At 36.4% G+C, this 19112-nt stretch overlaps 1 protein-coding gene across 1 annotated transcript in view; it reads left to right on the top strand.

The window, feature by feature from the left end:
* The window catches only part of erbb4b (erb-b2 receptor tyrosine kinase 4b), a 438095-nt gene that overhangs the window by 33840 nt on the left and 385143 nt on the right, over window positions 1-19112 (top strand). The window lies entirely within an intron of this gene.

The raw sequence follows: 19112 nt of genomic DNA, 5'->3' as shown, positions 1-19112 counted from the left end.
TTTTTCTGCTTAAGCTTCTCATGCAGCTAGGCCTTAGGTGATATCCTCATACTTCCTACCCTGCAATGCTTTAATTTTCCACATTTATTCAACTTAATTTCCTCGCTTTCTCTATCATCTTTTTTCCTTTATTCTTCCCGTTCCGTCCTCTGTTTTCATTTTCCGCGCTATCTCTTCATTACTGTCAGTAAATAGCATTCACGAAATAGGATTGTTAAACATTGCACTTATCTATAAAAGACCAGCTGTAGCCGAACTGATAGTGTTGCCCGAAGAACAGCCAGAAGCTTTGGTACCTGCACAGGACTAGCAGACTAAAATGGAAACGGTTTGTGCTTTCTGATCCACTCATTAGGAGTAAAATAGCTCTTAAATTGCATTTATTAGACTAACATTACATGGACCTCAAAGTTACGCTGTATACACAGAATGTTGGTGAACTCGGCTGTGACTCACTACTGTTTCTTATTAGTTTGGCTAATGGCACATACAGCTGTTAAAGTTCACCAAAAAGTCATTGTTTACTAAACCTTATTTTTTCTTCATTACAAATAAACGAGTAAATAGCTGCTTCTGTATAGCTCATCATGGACCATTGTGTTGGCAGCGCAAAAGGTCATGAGTTTGAACCCAAGACCTATACTGATAAAAACGTATAACTTGCAATGCACTGTAAGTTGCTTTGAATAAAAGCATCTGCAAAATGCGTAAGTGTAGTCGAATTAAAAGTTAGCATGCAGTTTTTGGCTTGCGTTTTAAACTCAAGCTGGTGTTGACTTAATAAGCATCACAAGGTTTTGATCTCAACATATTTTGAGAATTTTCCAGAGAGCATCTTGTGTGCTTTAACAGAAGTCTCTGGTCTTTAGTTTGAATAAGTTGCATTGCACATCGTCTAAAATTGGCTTATTTGATACCTGTAAGTGAGCTAGATATTGTGCATACTTATAATATTTTAAAGAGCACCTATTTCATTGCTAAAAAATTTATTTTTTGTATTTAGTATAATACAATGTGTTCTTGTGGTTTATGGTTAAAAAAAATTCACTCTTTCCCTGAAATGCACAGATTTCAAAAGCTTGGTGTACCCTGATTGGCCAGCTAATCTGTATGTTGTGATTGGCCTGAAAACCACGGACATCAGCCGAAAATGTGACGCTCCTTACCATGTTTGAAAGACTCGCTCACAATGCAATGTTAACAGGAGTTAATTTACAGGCTGTGAGTCCAAGCGGGAGGAATTATGATAATGTCGGTCTTGTCTACGTCGCCAATCCCAGGAAGTAAACTGTTGCCTACAATCGGTGTGTTTGTTGTAGTCCAAGAAAAGAGATTTACGTTCGAGACGATAACTCACGTCATTGTTTACTTTATGTACCTATTGCATATCATACACACCTACACACCAAAGGAAATTTAAAAATGTGAATCAAACCATTGGTGCCCTTTAATATTTATTTCATGTCGTAATAAACTGTGGTTTGGGACCCATTTGTGGGTCAGTCACACAGTGGGATAAGGTGGGTTGCGCAAAGTCACTTGTCTTTAGTGGTGAATAACCCAAAATCAGTCCAACTAAAGACAAGCAACGACAATGATTTTGAAATTATATAACATAAGGTGTTTTGATAATGCAATTAAACTAATATTTTATAAAAAAATGACAAGAAAAAAGAGAAACATGGCTTTCCTTATTATTTCCTTTTAAAAATACATTGGTGGGTCCCTGTATAGATTATTTCTATACCTGGTGGGTCACAAAATGAAAGTTTTTTGATACAACATTTTTATACAGCAAAGGTCACTAACAGGCGGACCATGGTTAGGACCCAGAAGCCATCATATACGTACCCAGATTTACAGCCAAAACAAAACGTTATGATTTAAAACCTGACACGACGTGACTATTTTACCAGCGCAGTTTTTGTAGTTTTTACAGCAGTGGTTTAGCGGATGATGAAACGGACATAGATAGCTAGAGAAACAGATGAGTGAGACAGAGAAAGCTTTTCCTCCCTTTATTTTATTTTATTTTATTTTATTTTATTTTATTTTATTTTATTTTATTTTATTTTATTTTATTTTATTTTATTTTATTTTATAAGCAGAAATACTTTTATTTAGTTTATGAGAGAACATACATACATGTTTAGTTCTATGTTACGTGACAATAAATATTGTTAAAAAGTTTTTGCATTGCACTGAATTTATTTGATTTGACAGTCAGGTATTGATGCAGATATTGGCTACTTAAATATATATCACACTTAATAGTTAGATGTTGTGATCTTCCGGACCTTTGCTTCAAGAAATTTTCTCTAACTAGACCTCCTTAAAGTTTAGTTGAATACTGATATACAGTCTTTATAAAGGTTCCTTAAAGTCACAATGAAACGTAATTAGCGATATTAGCATCTATTTTCCCCATTGTGACGTATATCCAAGTGAAACGGCTTCTGAAATGAGAAAAAGTAGGGCGGGACTTAAATTCATCCATCGAGAATTGACTAGATCGTTGGAAGTTGGGTCATGTTGCTATTTTCCAATCGCTACGATCTTTCCCCACCCTCCCGCTATTCCTTGTGATCGGAAGTAAAGAAAGATTGTTTCGAAGAGGGGAGGAGTATGAATGTGTGAATGAATGGGTGAATGTGAGGCAACTTGTAAAGCGCTTTGGATGGCCATAGGTCTGTTAAAATCGCTATATAAATGCAGTCCAGTTACTATTTACCATTTAGGAGATTTTCTTTTTTGATTATAGATTATTAGTGCACAGATAAGCTCACAGATAAGTCATTTGTATAAAATACCACTACATTACAATAAACTTAGTTGTTAATTTTAACTTTATTGTGACTTTAAAGATTCTTTAAACTTTTAACATCCACACAAAAAGTTTCTTTTTTGTGGAAAAGTTGTACAGACTATAAAGAGGTAAGAAAGAAATTGTTCTTTTAAGAACCGCTGACTGATAGGGTCTTCGGAAACCAAAATGGCGTCACTGCGATAAAGCCTTATTTCTAAAGTATATTATGTCTTAAATGTTCAATATACAGTTTATTCCACCATATGCAATGTTTTTGCAAATTTTCGATTTATTTGCATATACAGTACAGTACTTCCATATTTAGTCAACAGAAGCCTGTTGTTTAACAGCATGAGCTTTGATTTCATTGCTAAAAACAAAAGACATTTGGGGGCTTATTTAGCTGACAGCATTGTTCAAAAACACACTTAAGGAAAAGCCTGTCTCAGCTTTTCAGCCACTCTGCTCCGGTGCCTTTTACAGCAATGTTGTCACGGTACAATGGCCCAGGTTTTACTCCCTGGGTCATAATCCATATCTCTTGACTGTCATTTAATTAAATGGCTAACGGCTTTTCCTTTGTGTGCGGCCCACGCCCCAGCTGGTGGAGTGGTGCGCTGCGAATTGGCAGACCATCAATCTGCGGCGGTGTGAAGGGTTCTTCCTTCGTCCGGCCCTGGAAGATGAATAGATAAATGGAGTTTCATTATGCTCCAGTGTCACCTCCTATTTCTCCCTCTCAGACGAATGCAGATGCAGCAGTGCTGAGGTTGTTATGTTGCCGACACTAACCGCGAGCGGCGTCTGCCTTAAGTCACTAATGGTAATGCAGCGGTAAAAGATAAAAGTCACACAGTGAGCAATATGTAGTGTAAACGGGGAGTCGGATGGTCCCTATCATCAAATAAAGCCCGACACATCATCTCACAAGTGTTGTTGTTTTTCCAATATTGACAGACTCAGTATAGAGTACATGATCATGTTTATTGCATGAAAAATGGGTAACACTTTACTTGAAGGGGTGTTCATAAGACTGACATGACACCTTCATAATCCTGACATGACACGTGTCATGAAAATGAAGGAGATTTTATGCACGTTTATGACAATTAAGTGTCATTTGTTTAATTATGTCATTTTTAATGCAAAGATGACATTGTTTGAGATGTCTTTGTTATGACAACTTGGCATAAACCAATATGATTATAAAGCTGTCATGTCAGTATTATGCACACCACTTCAAGTAAAGTGTTACCCTTTATGTATTGCTATTAGCTAACAAATTCAACTAATTCTTTTTGTGCTATATTTTTAAATCCAGGATATATTTGTTTGGCATAATGTACACACAAAAGAAATCCTAGGTTTTTGTAATGTAACCTATGCTGGGTTGTTTCAAACCAAGATAAAAATGAACACAAAATGCTGGGTTGTTTTAACCCATTTTGGGGTCAAAATGTTTGTTGGGGTTAAATATTTTCATTTAACCCAACAGCTTGGTTTATGACCCAACATTGGGTTGTATTTAACCCAGCATTGAAGTGCAGAATATGATAGTGTCTTACACTTTCTTTTAGGGAGGATAGATTGCCTATAATGGAAATTAAAGATAGTTAAGTCAGAAAGATAAGTCGGAATACACCCACCCACCAGCACAGTAGGACTTCCCTATACATTTTAAAGGGATAGATCAACCCCAAATAAAAAGTCTGTAATATCATTTGCTTGCCCTCATGCTGTTTAAACTCTCATGAGCCAGGACTTTCTTCAATGGATGCAGAAGTTAAAATTTTGATAGATGTGCTGGACGCTTTTTGAAGTGTATGGGGACTTTGTACTCAGTTTGTTAAATTCTAGAATGACAGAAAAGTCACCATTTAAAGTCTACAGGTATATAATACTTCTGAAGCCAAACTATAGCTTTGTGTGCCACTGCCAAGTTTTAAACATTATTTACTTAAAAATCTGGCTTTTTATTGATTATCAGTTTAAATATTGTCTTCACTGCAATAAATGATTTTCAAGAAAAAAATTCGGTAACACTTTATTATAATGTTCATTAGTTAACATTAGTTAATGTATTATCTAACATGAACAAACCATGAGCAATACATTTGTTAAAGTATTTATTCATCTTTGTTAATGTTAGTTAATAGAAATAAAGCTGTTCATTGTTTGTTCATGTTAGTTCACGGTGCATTAACTAACGTTAACCAAATTTTAATAAAGTATTAGTAATTGTTGAAATTAACATTAATAAGATTAATAAATGCTGCACAAGTGCAGTTCATCATTAGTTCATGTTAACTAATGTAGTTAACTAATGTATTAACTAACATTATAATAAAGTGTTACCAAAAATTCTTAGTATTTTTGTCTTGTTTTCAGTAAAAATATCTAAAAATTCTTAAATTAAGATGCTTTTTCTTGAGAAGCAAAATGACCCAAGAAAATAGGTCTAGTTTTTAGACCCAAAATATCAAATTTAAGTGATTTTGTGCATAAAACAAGCAAAAAAAATCTGAATTTAGTATTTAAGAAAAATGTTCAAGATTTTTGTGCTTACCCCATTGGCAGATTCTTTTTGCTTGTTTTATGCACAAAATCACTTAAATTTTATATTTTTTAATATTTTTAAGAATTTAAGATATTTTTACTGAAAACAAGACAAAAATACTAAGAATTTTTTTCTTGAAAATCATTTTTTGCAGTATTGGATGTCAGGCAGCATAACCGTTTTCAATCTTGATGTGAAGTACAGTATGAAGCAGCACCTTGAAGGGCCCATATAATGTAAAATCCACTTTTACAAAGTGTTTGGAAATAAATGTGTGTTGGCTACCCTACAATGAAAAAAATCCACAGTTTTTTTTAATTCCCATTAATCCAAAGCAGTCTTATTAGACATTTGCTTGTTAATGTGACATCATACAAACAAAGTCCCACCCACAGCCAAGTGGTTAAGTAAGGGATAATGTAGAGGCAGCCGGTAGTTATCGGGAAATAAGCCCCGACAGTGTGATCAGGACCCGACGTGAAGCTTATTACACTTATCCCGCTTATTACACGGCTACTTGCTACATAAGAAAAAAAAACTGGACATGAATATGAATTTGAAACATTTAATTGGCATATTTGTTTTAAATTAACATTTTTATCCTTCGGCGAAACTTTGCACAGATGCATAAAATGATCGTAATACCTTATTCCTCTGCTTCATACTTGTCTGTCTCCTTTTTTTCTCTCTCTTAGCCAGTCTTTGAGAAGTTTTAATGCCCATTCTGTATTTTTTTGTGTGTTGGCTTCGTAGCTGTCATGCTCTATTTTGTCAAGTTCAGTCTCAGTAAGCTCTCTGTGTCTTGTCGTTTTTCGTTCTTCTATTCACTGTTTAAATGTTTTGTTTTTTCTGTACATGTTAAAATTAATGTCAAAATTTTCCATTCTTAATTGCAGTTGTCGAGTGTTTGTCACAAGATGGCGCCAAACAGTAATCTTTGTTGGCGCGGAGGGATTTTAAACATACAAGTAGTACCGGCTATGCGTTATTACTTTGGAGCGGTTATTATTAGAAAAGAACGAACCTGCAAATGTCTCAACTGACCAATTAGAATCAAGCATTCCAGAGAGCCATGAATAAGCTTTTCTAAATGTGTTTGTTAGCAATTTGTAGCACTAATGCAACTAAAGATTCTATTGTCTCAGAGTGTATTCACAAGAATCAGATCTAGTACTAAAAAGCAGTAGCTCATTTGCATTTAAAGGTACACACATGAAAACAGCACTGTTTTGCTTCCGCCCAAATAGGAGCATTTTGGATATGTTATAACAAATGATCTGTGGGGTATTTTGAGCTAAAACTTCACAGACACATTCTAGGCACACCTGATACTTATATTGCATCTTGTTAAAATAGACCTTATACATATGTGACCTTTAAGATTTACAGTGAATAATGTTTCCTAAATTTTGCTATATTCTTTACAAAAAGTTACAGGTATCGCTATGCCATCAGAACACTTGCTATAAAATCTCATAGTGATTTTTGTCTGTTTGCTACTTAAAATCCCCATTTAAATTTTTTCACATTCACTTCATTCTCTGAAAAAAAAAAACGTTATATCGTCCTCATCCAATAGTAATTAGTCCAGCCAAATAGCTGGAATTAGTAATTGCTAAAGTCTGCTAAGTGTGTTTGCCAGCTGGAGCAGATGCTCAGATAAAGCTCAAAGATATCATCCAAAGCTCACCAGAAGAGCGATGATGGGACGCACAAAGACGGGACGAAGAAGAAGATTTGCTTTCTGCTTAAAATAAAAATTAAGAGAGTGAGAAAGTTAGTAAGTGTGTGAGCGAGGGAGAATAACACAGAAAGTAGAAATTAGATTTAGCCAATTAGGATGGCAAGCCAATGGTAATTATCTCTCAGGAGACCTCGATGAATAGTTCTGCATATCATTTACATAACATCTCTCCCCGTTTGGTCAGGAAGGAAGCGGCAGTCTGCTTTAGTCTATTCTCAACTGGTTTTAACTCAGGACCCAGATTTTACATCGGACGTCACGTGATGCCACAGCTCAGATAAACATAAATTGTTTATATTTGCTTCATGAAAAGCTAGGCCTATTTAATGTTGCAAGAGTGATTTAACATTACAATAAAGTTTGAACTTTTTTCTGATAATCCTCAAGTCTCTGTCTTACCACTAACATAGTAATACAATGAGGTTTTATTGTAGATATAATCTACATGGATTACGATATTAAAGTATTTTTATAATCACATCCATATTGTGCATTAGCTTCTCAAATATTATGGGTTCAACCTTCAGGGAAAATAACACAAAATGTATATCTTGTAATGCACTTTTGATAAAAGCGTCTGCCAAATGCATAAATGTAATGTAAAGATTGTCTTACGGTGACGTAGGTGAAGTAGCACTTTCAATTGTTTTAAACCGCAGTATACTTTGTGTGCTCAGCTGTAGCCTACCAAGCAAGTGAATGCTGGGAAACACTGCAGGGCATCTATAGAACTTAAAGTTTTATTGTGAAGTATTAAACAATCCCTTTAACTGTCGGAAACAAAACTCAATGCCATTTCTTTAAATTATTTTTCTTTTTATACCCTCTTTGTTGCATTCAGCTCTAAATCAGTGTGCGGCACGTACAGCACAAAGATTCATAACCGCAGGTTATGAATTTTCTTTTTCACTTCTCATCTAGTGCCTTTGATGGCAAAAGGAGAAATAAAGTTTGCTTCCTCTTTTATTAAACAAGGCTTAATTTAATTAGTCACCCATTATCAGGACGTGTTGTCTTGTGAAGGTTTCCGTTGCTCTGAGGAGAAAGAAAGTTCGGGTCTCCTGGTCTCTAAGGAGGAAGTGTCTTTTTAATCTGGCCTCTGTTTGCTTTCCATTAACATCTTTAAAAAGCCAAATTGGCTGTCTGTCTGGCTACGATTAGGACCAAAATATGTGTGAAATATGTTAAATACAATTTAACAGAACTACTTTTAAAGAATTGTTCACAACAGAATCAGGACCGCTCATGGACCGTTGGCTGAACGATGTGGAACACTTTTCTGGAAACACTTCAGCAGATTTCAAAGTTATCTTCTGATTGGTTGAATTATATAAGACAGGGTTCCCACGGGTCCTTAAAATCCTCGAAAGTTTGTGAATCTGGGGGAAAAAATTCAAGGCCCTGGGAAGTTTTGAAAATATACATACATAGATACTGTTCATTGAAAGTGCTTGAATCTAATTTATAATATGGAAAAAAAATCCATATTATTCCCTGTGTAGTGTAGGATAATTTAAAAATTCTAGACTTTTTAAGTACACGTGCTAAACTGTTCACTTTAAATGCTTATATCTTCTGTATGTGAATGTTGATTCATACCAAAATGCTCTTTTGCATAGTTGTGTTTCACACATGAAAACTTCCCTGAGAAGGGAACGAGACGCTGCGTCTCCCTTGCCATACTTCCTGCGTCCCTGTAACGCCATCTTTGGCAATATTTCAGATAGCAATATATTTCCTGGCTTCCGTGTCACCCTGTCTTTGTCGTTAAGCCTCACCATTGGTTGAATTTGATGTACACATTCAGACGCACTTACCCTTGGAGGCATCCCCAAAGTGTCACCGCCGTGACGCAGCGCGAGTGCCCTCGAAAGGGAACAGTAATAATGTATCTTTAAAGGTAACACCGTGTAACCTTGCCCTCACTTAAAATGTGTCCTCACATTCAGTCCTTGAATTTGAGGGTATAGGACCTGGAAAGTCCTTGAATTTGAAGTTAACTAAGGTGTGGGAACCCTGCAGGATTTCCGGGAGATGTGTGTACTACGATTTTAACGGTCCACCTGGAAACAACACAAAGCCGTTTGATCGAAGAAGAAAGCTTACATGTTTACATCTGTGACAATATGCTTCATCAAGATCGAATTAACGCTGAATGTTTAAAAGTATGCAAGGTATTTCAATGTGTTATTGTTATAAACTTTAGAAACTTTGAGAGAGTTTGCGAATGATGGTTGCACACTGGTCTGTTATTGTGGCGACATCTCCAAGCCCCTAAACATGACGTGGCACAAAGCGAAACGTAATTGGTTGCTTTATGTGTCAGTCATATGCCTCTTGGGTGGTCTTTGGCAATTCTAAGCTGTCATGGTTCCCAGACCTTCAGTAGACAAGCCCACATTAGAAGTGAAAAAAAGACATTTTTACATTCAAAGTGTAACCCATTTTAAAACTTTTCGATGGTCAACTGGTTTCTCTTTTAGTTTGGGTTGTACAATGAATTTGCATTTGATCGGCTTTGATTCTGTTTGCTAATTTAACTTAAAGGAATAGTTCACCCCAAAATGGAAATCACCCAATTATTAACTCACCATGAGAACTCTTTCGTAAACATGCATACAACCATAGTTTATAAAGTTTGAAATACACACGTTTCACTACAATAACCTATCGCTTTGCCTTGGAAGACATTTAATAACTGTATGGATTAGTTTTTGATGGATAGATGTGCTTGTATAGAAGAGCCAGGATATTATTGTGTGATTGTGTGACTAAAATATTTTCTGCTTGAGTAAAATATGGGCTAATTTTTATTTTTGGGTGAACTATCCCTTTAATGCTCAGGTGTGTTTTTAATGGTTATAAAGGACGAGGTGGTGTTTTGAAGCAATGTGGATGAGCTAATGTTATGTTAGGCTGTTCGACTTTGAATGGCTTATTTATATCTGTCTTCGCAAATTAAAATGGGAAAGAAGGGAGTAATTTAACAAAGAAAAAATTACTAACCGCACAAAAATGCAGCTTGGCCTCCAAGATCCAAGTGTTTTTTACCCCCTGAAGTGGACACATTGTTGTTTCGCCCACTTAAGCTTGAGGGGCCGCTCTTAGCCTTTTGCTCCCGCGGTGCTCGAGAGTTATGGGAAGAGCATTGGAGGCTTTGCCCTCTGACATCACGCACCTTCTATGAAACCACCCCAAATTCTCATGCGGAGAATGGGGGACCCCAGACAAGGGACCCATTGATTGGCCCCAGACAGCTTTTAAAAAAGGGGGTAATGGTCCTTGCGGTAATCCATTTAGAAAGAGGATGGTGAGGTGAGAGCGGAGGAGACAGATCTCATGCGCTCTGTTGTGTCACACATATTCAGTCTTTGAATCTAAAAGGGATGTATGTGTGTTTTGTTTATGGGTCAATGGTCTGAATTTACATTTACGCATTTAGCAACTTACTGTATAGTGAATTACAAGGGTATACTTTTTTATCAGTATGTGTATTCCCTGGGAATTGAACCCGTGACCTTAGTGCTAAAGCAATGCTCTACCAATTGAACTGCGTGAACACCTTATTCATCGGGGTAAAGAAAAACATGCATGTAAATGACCAAATATTGTAGTAAAGAGAAAAACAGTCTATATTTTAAGAAATTCTTGGGTAAAACAGTAAGTATTTTGGTATTTTAGTCTTTAGGTTTGTTCGACCTGCTGGCGCTGAATTATGCGCCTTATTTAATAACTCTGTGCTGGTCACTTAGTGTTGCCAGATATTAGTACAAAAAAACAAGCAAAAATAATAGGCTGTAAAGAACAAAGTAAATTCAAATCTTGTCTTTCAGAAATAAATCAGAGAAATCGCTAACACTAATACACCCAATCATCACTTTATAAATATCCCAAAGTGTCTCATTAATTGCTAAAACACTACATTTTAACAATAAGATCTGGCAACACTGTGAACTCTGCACCCTCTCTGTCATTTAACACTAAATTATACAGTAAAATGTCCAAACTTACTTGTATACTTATATACGCCCATGCCAATATGAGTTGTTTTGAAAAACTAATTAGTCATTCAGGGAACTTCAAATGTAATTTTTTAAAGGAAAAATTGACTGAGGTCCGAACCTTGGTGACCTCATATCTGGCTACGGCTATGAAATAGACGCATGATTTCGAAATGCTCATGCGATACTTTGATGTCATACGCCGATTGATCTCCGCAGTGCTGCGTAATCTAAAGCACACCTATTTTGTTGTCGCATAACAACCATGAAAGAGGAAGTAAGGTCAAAGAGAAGATCCCTGAAGAATTGTGATTGAAAGGTTGACATATTTTTGTAGGCCAACCTGGAAGTTAGCTGGACACTGGTTCCCTCGCAAAAGCCCATTTATTTTCCCATAGACTTCTGGATTATCGCAAAAAAAATTGTGTCAAAGACACTTACACGTTTTCTCTTCACAGATGAACACAACCTTTATGAATTTTTTAAAGTTGAAATTTGGCTTTTTATATTTCTAGTAAATGCATTTACACTTCAAAATTCATAACATTTGTATTCATCTGTTAAGATTATATTGATAGACATTTTGACCTTTTCAAGGCATGGCATGTCAAAGTATTCATATTCATATTGGTTCATAGATTTTAAAATGTGTAATGTCGAACCCCAAAACACTTTTAAGCTCCTTGAATAGCATGAAAACATTTAGCATATTCAGGATGTAAATAACATATTTTATTACTTTTGGTTGACATTTTTGCTTCTTGACGTTTGTTGGAGTCATTAAATCTTTTTGTATAAAGATTTTTCCAAAACATGTAATACAAAGACTGCATTTTTATTAGCTTTGCACATGCATTTTAAACTAGATTTGTAAAAGATTTCTCCTTTTATTCATCTCAGACATCATTATTTTCCATTGACCCGGTACCGTTTGCATATAAAAGAAAGGAAGTCACTGCATTTCCCATCCCAGTAAGCGTGTAGAAATTGTCTAGATTGCAGTCTCAGAATAGTGGCTCTACACTGGGTTATATACCTACTTTAACCCTTTAAGCGTCACCCCACCCTATTGAGTTAAATCTACACTCTTGGAGCTTTCAAACAATATACAGTTTGTCACGATTAGATAATAATTCATATACAAACACTGAAGTAAATGTAGGCGTCCTGCTTATGGGACAGTGACATTTAGCAGAAAATAAATGTTTTGAGGCACACTCTTTTCATAAATGAATCAATTACTCTCCCTACATAATGTATTTTATAAAACACTGTTGAAATGTCTATTCTGGAGACATTCAGGATTCCAACGATATATAGTTTGAAGTGATGGATTAAAATTTACATCCACAATATTAATGCAAACTTAGGTGTCCCGTATTCGGGACGGCGACGCTTAACAGTACACCAGATTATTCCTCACGCCTCCATAAAATCATCTGTCAGAACAATATAAATATCTCAATGCTCTCAGAGGAGCTGAGGGATTTAAATGAGATTCAACATAGTTTTCTTTTAGAAAGTCTCCAATTTCATTCTCTTTCTCATTGCCTGTTTGCTTAGACATCACGCTGTGACAGGGTTTCCAGCATGACGTGAATGGTGCATTTAACGTCATCAACCCCGTAAGCTTCTACCCACTCGCCCCATACCACCTAGACCCTCTACATCACCATTATACATTACATTTACATCATGCATTTGGCCGACACCTTTGTCCAAAGCAGCTTAAAGTGAATTCAATTTACATATTTTTATCAGTAGTGGATTTACATCTAAACGTAATGCAAATCTTTTCAAAATTAAGGAATTTTTATTCGAAATTTTGTGTTTCCATCACTAGTTTCTTATGCGATTCTTCAAAATGTGCATAAAATTGGGGTGCCTATGCAATGGTCTACCAACTGAGCTACAGAAAGACATTCATGTAGTCCCCCCCCCCCCCCCCCTATAGATTCTTATCTCAAAATAGCTTTGCTCTGTGAAGGGAAATCACTTATTGATTTACTTACAGTATAAGATGGCACGGCTTCTTAGGTCCTTGGATGGTTTTCAGGTTTTTTGGCTAAAACAACTATGGGACTCACTCACTCATAATGATAGCTCATTTACAGTATCTCCAAAACATACTCATAATTTATCTCCTAGAGCCTAACCAATATAAACAACTCCTCAGTTCACAATACTTCTTATTAAGATAATGGCTACTTGAGCGCTCATTGTAAACATGTTGCTTTGGTCTCCAAATCAATGCTTGTCCCAGTCACAAGTGTTTGTTTGGCAAAGCAGAGTATTATTTAAAGGAATGCCGTAGTTGAAAACCTCAGGCTTTAATTCAAGCTTTTGTTACAACCTAATATGAATGAATTTTTCTTCTTTGAAACACAAAAGGTAAATCAGTGGCACTTTACAATAAGGTTGCATTTGTTAACAAAATGCATTAGGTAATATGAACTAACAATGCATTATTTATCTTAGTTAATATAAACTTTAGCATTTACTAATGCACTTTTAAAATCAAAAGAAACTGTAAACATTAGTAAGCACCTACACTGAAAATAAATTCATTCAATTTACTCCATTTTTTAAGATAAGTGGTTGCAATCAATTTATTTAAGCTACATTTAAACAAAAGTTTTTTATTTTATTTTTTCATATATTTTTGTTTAAATGTACCTTAAATAAATTGATTGCAACCACTTACCTTAAAATTGAGTAAATTGAATAAAAACCCTTTTCAGTGTAACATTAGTGAGCACCTAACATAAGCACCTGTACCCATTCCGCAAAAAATACTTTTGAAAATAAAATAAAAAAATATACAAAAATGGCCAAACAATATATGTACTAATGTATATTTAAATATGTTTTCAAAAATTTATTTTTCACGAATATATTTTTTGTATATTTTATAATATATTTAAAAAATAAATATATTTTAAAGCATTTATATTCACGTCGCATTGGAAGAAAAGGTAACAGGTTTGAAAAGATTAAGATTAAATATATTATCAACTGCAAAAATATTCTTTTAATTTTAGATTTTATACATACCTGTACTTTTATACCTATACTTTATACATTTTGAACAAACGTTTATATTTTGACTATAGAAACATGTTTTTTGCCATATAAGTTGTACAATTAGAAATGTATTTGTAGCCACTGAATACATTTTGAATATGTTAATATATGAAGGTTTAAACTAAATACATTTTCAAATTCAAAAATATATTTAATTATTAAGCTTAACTTTCCACAAAATGTATTTAGCATATATGTAAAACTATATATTACAATATATGCAATATATTACATATTATATTATAACTAAAACATACATTTTTGGCCAAAGAAATGCATTTTTTGGGGGGGTATTGGCATTAACTATCCATAACAAAGATGCTACAACCTGTATTGCTCACCGTTAGTTCATGTTTCCCAATGCGATTACTAATATTAGCAAATACAACCTTATTATGATCAGATTCACAAAATGAAATAATTCATTCAACAGGTTTACATCGATCAGAATCATGAGTCAACTAATTTTTTTAAATAACCAGCACCTGTTGCTTTTAAATAATAACCTCTAAAGCACTACGCAAAAGGATGTAGCTCACTATCTACTGTACAGTCGTAATCTTATCTAAAGGGTGAACTTGAATAAAAGCAGCTTGTAAAATAATAAATTGAGGGGTTGCTTTCTTGCCCCGACCACTCAGGCTCCATTTAAAACCCTCCTGAGTCTTGGTAACATGCTTATGCTTGTGTTTAATGAACACAGACCCCACAGTTAGCAAGCTAAAGCCCCTGAGGGAAAGGTAGCTTACTAATGTAGCTCATTTTCCCATCACTACATTGGCAGTAATACCTCTAAATGCCTCCCCACGTGAGCAGTTTCCGCTCCGCCGTTCTCTCCGAGCACAGATTCATGCTTTCAGCTGCATGCAACGCATGAGTCCACAATACATTCTGCCTACTTGTAGATTAGCTTAGAGAAGCAGATTCCAGTATTATACCATATTCCCGATAATCATAAAGTTTAAATACAGTGCCATCCTTCTTGGTTTTTGACAGTTTGACCCTCTCAGCTCCTCAGCCTTTCCACCCCTCTCTTTTTATTTAATCAGATCATTTTGGGGTCCGATCAGTGTGAAATTGCATCCAGGTCCTGATCACGCAGAGATTTGCATAATATGCTGTCAGGCATGCTTTGGTATTTTGCTTGGCAAATAAAATGGAGCCAGACAACATATTAAATTATGAAGATTAACTTATACATACACCTGTTTTGCTGTTCTGCAGTTCAGTGATTCTGGTTTATGTCTTAAATTTAATTCATAACAGTCTTAAAAAGGTCTTGACTGCAGAAACCCTGACATATGCATGCAGTAGCCTGTGACTGTTGTATCAAATATACACTCACGTAAAGGATTATTAGGAACACCATACTAACACTGTGTTTGACCCGCTTTCGCCTTCAGAACTGCATTAATTCTACGTGGCATTGATTCAACAAGGTGCTGAAAGCATTCTTTAGAAATGTTGGCCCATATTGATAGGATAGCATCTTGCAGTTGATGGAGATTTGTGGGTTTCACATCCAGGGCATGAAGCTCCCGTTCCACCACATCCCAAAGATGCTCTATTGGATTGAGATCTGGTGACTGTTGGGGCCATTTTAGTACAGTGAACTCATTGTCATGTTCAAGAAACCAATTTGAAATGATTCGAACTTTGTGACAAGGTGCATTATCCTGCTGGAAGTAGCCATCAGAGGATGGGTATATGGTGGTCATAAAGGGATGGAAATGGTCAGAAACAATGCTCAGGTAGCCCGTGGCATTTAAACGATGCCCAATTGGCACTAAGAGGCTTAAAGTGTGCCAAGAAAACATCCCCCACACCATTACACCACCACCAGCAGCCTGCACAGTGGTAACAAGGCATGATGGATTCATGTTCTCATTCTGTTTACGCCAAATTCAGACTCTACCATCTGAATGTCTCAACAGAAATCGAGTCTCATCAACCAGGCAACATTTTACCAGTCTTCAACTTTCCAATTTTGGTAAGCTCGTGCAAATTGTAGCCTCTTTTTCCTATTTGTACATATTTGTGAAGATAAGTGGTACCCAGTGGGGTCTTCTGCTGTTGTAGCCCATCCGCCTCAAGGTTGTGCGTGTTGTGGCTTCACAAATGCTTTGCTGCATACCTCGGTTGTAACGAGTGGTTATTTCAGTCAAAGTTGCTCTTCTATCTGCTTGAATCAGTCAGCCCATTCTGCTCTGACCTCTAGCATCAACAAGACATTTGCGCCCACAGGACTGCTGCATACTGGATGTTTTTCCCTTTTCACATCATTCTTTGTAAACCCTAGAAATGGTTGTGCGTGAAAATCCCATTAACTGAGCTAAATTGTGAAATACTCAGACCGGCCCGTCTGGCACCAACAACCATGCCACGCTCAACATTGCTTAAATCATCTTTCTTTCCCATTCTGACATTCAGTTTGGAGTTCAGGAGATTGTCTTGACCAGGACCACACCCCTAAATGCATTGAAGCAACTGCCATGTGATTGGTTGATTAGATAATTGCATCAAGAGAAATTGAACAGGTAATAATCCTTTAGATGAGTGTATTTCTTACTATAAACATTTTGGCCTTTTTTTGACTGTATTTTTATGAAAAGTAAAGCATGGACAGAAAAGTGGGGATTTCGTAAAAAATGTATTAAATGTGCAAAACATACGATTATCAGAAAAAGCACAAATGAAATCCCACCCCTAACCCCAACATCACTGGAGCGAAAGCAGTATGAATTCTAATCAATAGCGCCTCATAAAATAGGTACACACAAGACTGTATTGGCTCAAATGCAGGTCCTCTTGAGCCAGATGCTCATATATGGCTACCTGCACTACAGCTTCAGGTAGTTTTTGCAGTTTCTCTGGATTTCATTATGGTATGTGTTGGGTTTTGATGCGTCCAGTTGCTAAGCATTAGTTGGATTTTGTGTCTGGCTGGTTTAATATTTGACTCTGTTCTGTCCCTATTGTTTACTGAAGCTGATAAGCGATGAGGTCAGCGCAGTGAATGCGTCCCAGAGCTGCACGCAATTGCACATGACTTCAATCAGTATCATAATTGCAGTGAAATCATGCCTGCTATCACACATGATCAAGTTAAGTCAACGACACGCTATAAAAACAACTATTGCTCGGTCAAACACTGTCCTACGAATGCAGCTAAACCTTCACTTCCAAACTTTAGCATTCCAACTAAATCAGTTTCCTATAGTTTTTAATAAAGCATTTGTAAAAGTTCAGCTGCTGATGATTACTGTATATATTAGTTTTGCTACCTGTACCATGTAGCGATCAGTCCTCTGTCGCCTTTGTTGTTGTATTTTGTAACATACTTTACCTCGAGTGTCCCTCTATTTCCTCCAGCCTGACAAAATGGGCCATTTCAGCCTGCCCTATCGATTGTCTTTCAAATCCCTTCTTTTTCTGTAATGGAGTCGCCATCCTTGGGCTGTTCCCGGGTCAGGTTCCTTCAGCCACGGTCACTGTTTAGTTTCCCAATTGATTGGGCGAGTTCGATACCCACACAAATCTGCAGGAAAGGTCAAATGGTTTGGTGGCAAGAAAGGGCGAAAAACATTTTACATTCAACCGCAATGTTACAAAGACCCCGAGGACCAGTAAATGTGTCTGATGCTTAGTGTACAACATTAAAGGCTCACTACAGGAGTGCTTTACTACGATTTAGTCATCACCTCAGGTAGCAGACATTGAGCATTGAGAAAAGCCAACAGGCAGCGTAGAGACTGTTGGAGATAATAAAGTCAGGAAATTTATGAGTGAAACAGCGATACGGGGGTCAAGCTGAAATAACGTGCACTTTTGAGAGCGAAGCAGGCACTGAATGAGATGCTCGTCCTAATATGTCAGTGCTTATGTTTGGTGCATTTGCTCGAATTAACACCGGAATTAACACCGGGCTCTTTTTCCGCCACATGGAGATGCACATTCATTTTCACGTAGGAAAATGCACTGGCATTTGAGTGAAAGAGTGGGTTATGTTTGGATGAGCGATTCGATTAAGGCAATGCATTCTGAATACTATGGGTCTTGCACTTCATTCTCCATCGCATTTACTATCTTATGTAGATAGTGTCAGTGTGGATGCTTGTTTAAATGCATGTAACCAGGGACTAAAATGAACACTCTTACAAGTGCCATTTACATTTATGCATTTGGCAAAGCTTTTACTCTATCCAAAATGACTTGCATTACAAGATATGCATTTTATCACTATGTGTGTTCTGTGGGATCAAACCATAGACTCTATAAAACATGGACGTGGCATATTGCATATGCGAGCAATTTTTTAAGCCCAAAGTGGGTGGAGCCTACCGTCATCATCTAACTGCCGGATAACCAAAATGGGCAAAGAGGCGGAACGTGGGTGGAGCTAAGGTGCCTGGTTGTTAAACAACACATGCCTAGCTGGACGGTAGTGACAGCAGCGCCAATCCACCTGTCACTCATGCAAAATTTTAAAGGGGACATATCATGAAAATCTGACTTTTTCCATGTTTAAGTGCTATAATTGGGTCCCAAGTGCTTCTATCAAAGAAGATTTGAAAAAAATCCCAGTAACTTAGTTTTGGTAAACCATTCTCTGCAAGCATGTAAAAAAATAAGTCAATTTTGCTCCCCTAGTGATGTCAGAAAGGGATAACAACGTCCCTTAATCCGCACTATACAACCATGGCCTGCAATTTAGTGCAAAGATCAGCTCATTTGCATTTTAAAGGACACACCCAAAACGGCACATTTTTGCTCACACTTATAAAGTGGCAATTTTAACATGTTATAATAAATTATCTATATGGTATTTTGAGCTAAAAGTTCACATACGCACTCAGGGGACACCAAAGACTTATTTTTATCTTTAAAAAGTCTTGTGATATGTCCCCTTTAAGGTTTAAT

The sequence above is a fragment of the Misgurnus anguillicaudatus genome, chromosome 17 (assembly GCF_027580225.2).
Source record: "Misgurnus anguillicaudatus chromosome 17, ASM2758022v2, whole genome shotgun sequence".
In the NCBI taxonomy this organism is placed as follows: Eukaryota; Metazoa; Chordata; class Actinopteri; order Cypriniformes; family Cobitidae; genus Misgurnus; species Misgurnus anguillicaudatus.
This window is presented reverse-complemented; position numbering and strand designations above follow the sequence as displayed.